General features: G+C 37.5%; 1 pseudogene; it reads left to right on the top strand.

The window, feature by feature from the left end:
* The first annotated feature begins 5,880 nt into the window (after nucleotides 1-5,880).
* On the top strand, nucleotides 5,881-6,213 carry LOC121461543 (annotated as a pseudogene).
* Nucleotides 6,214-6,894: the final 681 nt, after the last annotated feature.

Genomic DNA, 6,894 nt, shown 5'->3' with positions numbered 1-6,894 from the left:
CCCTTGTGGTTCACTTTGTCTGACATACTTCTTCATCCGTGGTTCTTGACTTTGTCATTGCTGTTCATTGTTTTGTGTTCGCACTTGCTTTAAGATCTGAGCTTAAACCAGGCATAGTGGCACACATCTTTAATCCTAGTACTCAGGAAGCAGAGGTAGATGGATTTCCAGGAATTCAAGGCCAGTCTGATTTGCTTGGTAAGTCCCAAAACAGTCAGAGCTACATAGTGAGACCCTGTTTGGAAAATAAAAATAAAAACAAAAACAAAAGAATATTTGAGTGTGTAGGCAACTCTCCATTGTATGCCACGTTCTAGGATAAGTGATTGTTGTCTATAATTCTATAGTATTCAAATCTCCCTGTCTTCAAGTTCTTCTCTGCTCTTCATACTGTTTATTCTAAAGTCTAGCAAAATATTGTCCATGACCTTTATCTACCCATACCATACAGGATACATATTGCAAAGTTTCTCCTTAATAACTTAATAGTCATTTAACAGAGCCTATCAACTATTTTTGCATTTCTGTGATACTGTTTTACAAATGCTTTCATGCAAACTGGCTCATTTAATGATATGCAGAAACAGGTAGCATCAACAAATTAGTACATCACGTGAGGCATGTGATTAATACCAACACTGTGGATTGCTTTACAAGAGTCTGATTAACATTAATGTGTTTCCACATATTATACATATGTAATGTTATCAAATATGTTAAATATTAAAGCACCAGAGTGGGTGATTAACAGGTCAGCAATACCATCTTTGAACCACAGTATACTCTAGCAGTGCATATAAACTCTGTATTGGTGGTAGATAAGTACATACTAGTTCTTGCTGTATAAATGGACCAAGTATCCATTGGATTGTCATGGGATTGTCCTCCTTTTTTTGTAAAGATGAAAATTTGATCCTCTTCATAAACTCAAGGTGTATTCATATAATGGCTTTAATTTTAAATTTTGCATTTATTTCCCTTTCTGTAAATTTAGTCTATTGTAGTTATTCAACATTTTAAGTATGAATTTCTTAATAAGAAATATATATGGTAATGCCATATATATATATATATATATTTATATGGTAATGCCATTTCAATAACACCTGCCAATGAGTATTATCCTTCTGTGCTGTACTGAATTGTATCTTAACACTCAAATCCTGAATCCCATGATCTTAAAATGTGATTATGAATTGGAGATATGGACATTAAGAAGGCAAATATGTAAAAATAATACCATTCAAATGAACTTAAGCCCATGATAAATAGTATCATTCTTCAAGGAGGAAATTTTGACCTGAAGAAAGACATATGGGATGAGCTCCCACAGAGGAAATGTACAGGAAGAGGGAAAGAGAAGTTGGTGACAAACCCAACTCTACTGATACCTTGAGGTTTAACTTTCAGCCTCCAGAACTGTGAGAAAATCAGCTTATGCTACTGAGGTAAACTAGTTTGTAATGTTCTGTTGTGAGAGCATTAAGGGAGTAATCTGAATTTTGGTATTAGAAACGTAGGTGCTACTGTAACAAAAGTTGAAAATATGGAAATTGTGTTAGCACTGTCCTGTGGAGGCTACTCTTGTAAACATGTAGGAAAAACCTAGGCGACTTGAAATAGACTGGTAGCCGACAAGGAGACAGGAGGTGCCCCTGGTGAGGCACTGATGAAAATGGAGAGCGTGTGGCTGAAGAAAGATAATGGAAAGAATGTAAGATCCAGGAGAGTGGGGAAGTTGTTGCCTTTATTTTATGTATCTATCCACTGGTCATGATCAACTTCTAACGGATAGCCCCAAATACAGTACTCACACAGATGACCCTTGTTACACTAAATGGAACACACACACACACACACACACACACACACACATCAAAAGTCATGAAACTGAGTTGATCAGTATCTAATGCTTCAGCATTGAGGGATAAGGCCTCTTGAGCCCTTCCTGTATCCATACATGGCTATTAATGGGCTTGGGCTCATTCTTGTGAGGACTCAGTTTAGAATTCTGCAGATAATGTGAACTTATGGTCACAATGACTGTATTTTTCCTAGAAGCTGGAATTTGGCAGTTCTCTTTCTCAACTCCTGGATCTTACATTCTTTCCATTATCTTGTCTACAGTAGTCTCTGAGCTTAAAGGGAATGAACACTCACCCATCACTCATCTTCAGCATCCTGTGCTTCTGTCAGTGTCTGTATTTACTGCCATTCACAAGAAACAGATTTATTTCCAATTAAGACTGAGAGTAATATTCATATATAAGTATAAATATGAATATTTAAAATACAGCTTGACATCATGCTAATTTGGATAATAGACTCAGTTCCTAACTAGTGTGCCTTATGACCTTACATTCTTTTTGAAATAACATTATAATACCAGGTACAGATCATATTCTGTGTAATGGAACTCAAATCCATTCAGTAGTTTGTTACTCCAATAACAAGACTGTCATCATTAATCAAGTATGCATATTTTATCTTGTGGGATGCTCCTTTAGCTCATAGGATTAAGAGCTTCTCAACCAACAATCTGCTAGTGCCCTCTGGAGCCATGAATGAAGTCCTAGGGGGGAAGAAGTAGAAGAGGAAAGAGGAGGAAGAGGAAGAGGAAGAGGAAGAAGAAGAAGAAGAAGAAGAAGAAGAAGAAGAAGAAGAAGCTTCTAGCTGAGGTACAGATTGATTTCTCTGTATCCCACAATCAATGAGTGAATGGTATTGTCTTAGTTTATTGCTGTGAAGAGTCACCATGACCACGCCACCTGTTATAAACAAAAACATTTAATTGGTGCTGGCTTAGAGTTCAGAAGTTTAGTCCATTATTGTCATGATAGGAAGCCTGATGGCATACAGGCATACATGGTGCTGGAGAAGGAGCTGAAAGTTCTCCATCTTGATCCACAGACAGCATGAAGAGACTGTGACAGGCTAGCCAGGCTCTAGCATCTGAGACTTCAAAGGCCACCACCAGTGACACACTTCTTCCAACAAAGCCACACCTACTCCAGCACTCCTCCCATTTTCTTTCAAATCACCGCAGGCATCTTCAGTAATAGGGTCTTATTTTCTGATTCAGAGCATAGATATATGAAGTTGCAGTGAGAGATTAGGAGTGGAAGTGTTTAAGAACAGAGATGAGTAATGGAGAGGGGGCGGGTGTCATTGACCAAAATAAAGATCTGAAGGGAAATACTGTGCATGGGTAGAAAAAAAAATGCTTCTAGAAGCTGTGACTTATTAAACAGGAAAACCTAGTGCCAGAAACAGGGTACCTCCTTATGTATTGTTAGTCAGGAAGGTCCTAGAGGCCTTCCAAATAATACAGGTACTTGTAATTTATTTTTACTTTATTTTATAAACTTCAATTTAGTGACTTGCATTTGAAAAATGTTAGGTCTGGAGCTTAACCAGGCTAGAAGTCCACACATCTTAATGAACAGTACAGTTAGAATCGCCATTCTGAAGTGGTGGATCTTCACTTTGCATTTTTTCATTTTTACTATCAAATATATTTTTATACACTTATCCATCACTCAAAATGAAAAATTCATGATGTAAGTGGAAATAGAAAAACACTTAAATTTATGTATTTTTTCATAATTCATGTCAGGTTCATTAGCAGCATTGAATCCTTCCTTATGCCTAATATTTAGCCTTTCTTATCTCTTTCTACATGTTCTATATGCAGTCTTAACAAGTTCCCTAACTTGGGGGCTCCACTGTTTGTTCTGATATTCGACACCTCAAGGTACTGTTAGTTTAAGACATCCAGAGTTCCTGATATACATTACCCTGCTGATTTATAGTTCTCCTCTATATAAGCACTTCACATTTTTGCCCTACTTTAGCGTTTTCTCCATTCATTCTCAGTTGTTCCCAAATTCAGACAGCTCTTTCGCTTTGTTTGCTTTCTTACTGCTCTATTCTATTTTGTCTTTAAAATTCACAGCTTGATTTCAAGCAAGAGCACAGGTAATAGCATCCTTATATTCAAACATGTAAATACACATCTTTATAAAGTTTAAAATAAAATTACGTAGTTTCTTGTCCTTGACACAGGGATAGAAAGAATAAACATATACACTTGTCAGACAGGATATATGTCACTATAAAGTTTGCAAAATTTTCAGTCTGGTTTGACTAGCCTGGTTAAAAGCATTTGGAGTAAAAAATTAAAACATAAGCGCTTTAATCAAAACAGAATTTTATATTTCACTTTCTCCCTAACTCTGTAGGACAAAAGCCCAATGTTATGACTGAGACAGTCCTCTTCCATTTATCCTTTCCAATCAATTCTTTGGAGAAGGTGATTTCCCTTATCTCTTAAATCTCCTAGCCCTGCTCTCACTCTCTCTCCACAGACTACAGTGATGCCAAGTCACCAGCATTTTTCTCCTAAGGTTTGGTCAAAGCCATGCCACTGAAGAGGAGTCTCCATTGGCTGCTTAAATCACTGAGGTCATAATCTTGGAGAAATGACTTACAGGTCCTCATGAGGAGACTAAACTCCTTCCTATGGTCTACAGAATCCTTTGTAGTCCTAACACTGTTGAATTCTGAGTTTTCTGGTTCCAAGCTATACTAATCCTTTTTTGTTGCTGCTGTGTTGCAAGCCCTCAGCCAGTGTGACCTTTACTCACTGACTTGCCTGGAATTAGTGAGTCCCTGGCAACTCTGTCCTTCATATGCTTAGTATTCGAGGCCATGACTTGGTACAGCTGGGAGTCTGGCCCTGGTGAAATCGTAAGACGTTTTCAGAGATTATTTAATTATTATTTCTATGTATCACACATTGTATGACTTATTCTGGGTGACTTTTGAGTTCTTAAGGGCCTGTCAGTTTGTTCATCATAAATTAATTTAACAAAATAATAAGTAAAATATTTATTATGGGGTTTTGAAATAATATAGGTTTGATCACATTAGTTTACTCTACCACACTCATCTTTTGAGTAACAAATTATTGGTGACAATTTGGTATAGGCACAAAGTTTGTACAAAATCTAACATAAAATAAAATACATTATGTTTACACGAATTCTCTCTATATATATGTAGAAAAATTATATATGTGCATGTGTGTGTGTGTGTGTGTGTGTGTGTGTGTGTGCATTTGTAATAGGATCTTGCTATGTAGCCCTGACTGACATAAAACTCACTATGTAGACAAGGCTGGCTTTGAATCCACAGTCATATACCTGTTCCTGCTACAACTAAGCTAAATGTAAATATTACTGCAAAGTTAAATTTTATATTTTAAAAACAATTTTAGTAGAAGGGCATCAGCAGTTATGGGGTGGGGGAATAAGAGCAGATAATGGAGAGGAGCTTGTGATCAGAATACATTGTATACAAGTTAGAAACTGTAAAAAAAAAATATTTTCCACAAATCCATGATCTCTCAAATAAATTACAGAAAGAACTAATCATGAATTTCTTATGAGAATATTTCTTATTTTTCACCTAGAAAATTTCTTAATGAAATGTTCTAATTAGTTTTAGTTGTCAACTTTATATAGCCTAGAGAGAACGTTTCCATTTATGCATTTTCTAGCTCAGATTGGCCTGTGAGCATGTTTTAGGGATTATCTTGGTTACTAACTGGTACAGAGGGACCCAACCCCTGCAGACAGCACCATTCTTACACATGCAGTCCTGGGATATGTAAGAAATCTTGCCAAACATCAGCCTGTTAATGAGTGAGCCAGACAGCAACACACCAGGTAGCTGTCTACAAGGTTTTTGCAGTAATCTTTGTGCAATTGTTCTTCAAGTTACAAAATCTTGACCCAGGGAGGTGAGGACCGTTCGTGCTGCTGCGCTTTGGGGTCCGGTTTTGGGGGCCTGCTGGGAACAGGACTTCTAAAGGACAGTATGTCTGGAAGGCTGTGGTGCAAGGCCACTTTTGCTGGCTATAAGCGAGGTCTCCGGAACGAGAGAGAGCACACGGCTCTCCTTAAAATTGAAGGCATTTATGCCCGAGATGAAACTGAATTCTACTTGGGCAAGAGATGCGCTTATGTGTATAAAGCAAAGAACAAAACAGTGACATCTGGAGGCAAAGCAAACAAAACCAGAGTGATCTGGGGGAAAGTAACTCGGGCCCATGGAAACAGTGGCATGGTCCGGGCCAAATTCTGAAGCAACCTTCCTGCAAAAGCCATTGGACACAGAATCCGTGTGATGCTGTACCCATCCCGGATTTAAACCAATGAAAAGTAAATAAATAAAAAAAAAAATCTTGTCCCAGAGTTTTACTGGATTCCTCTTCCATAGTACGCACAATGTGACTTAGCCGGGCTATTTCTTTTCTCAGAGACGGAGCTCATCACAAACTGTAAAATTACAGGGATCTACCACTCGCACTGAACAGATTTGAGAATAAATGATCTATGGGTTATACTTTTTGGCTAAGAGGAGTTTGCTTTTTAATTTCCAAGTTCAAGTATACAATTTCACAATGTTCAATTGTATTATGAATTCTTTTATTTAAATTTGAATTTAAGATACTAAGTGCTATTCAATCCATTTTTTTTCCTTTTCTAAGACAGGATTTTGTGTGTGTGTGTGTGTGTGTGTGTGTGTGCGCGCGCGCGCGCAACAGTCCTGGCTATTCTAAAACTCACTCTGTAGACTAAGTTTGTCTCAAATCACAGAGATCTGCCTGCCTCTGCCCTCCAAACTGCTGGGATTAAAGACATGACACCACTGCCTGGAATACTGCTCAATCTTTAGGAAGATAGAATTCGTTCCTAAAGTTTAAGAACTTGTCCTATTCTTGCTTGTTTAATTTCCTAGCACTGACCACTGAATATGAAGATAATATATACTACACTTCACGTGTCTTTAAAACAGTTAAATGAAGACACCTATAACAACAGAATTAGA

The sequence above is a fragment of the Microtus oregoni genome, unplaced genomic scaffold (genome assembly GCF_018167655.1).
Source record: "Microtus oregoni isolate MIOR12 unplaced genomic scaffold, Mior012 000022F_ref0000154, whole genome shotgun sequence".
NCBI classification, from domain to species: Eukaryota; Metazoa; Chordata; class Mammalia; order Rodentia; family Cricetidae; genus Microtus; species Microtus oregoni.
This window is presented reverse-complemented; position numbering and strand designations above follow the sequence as displayed.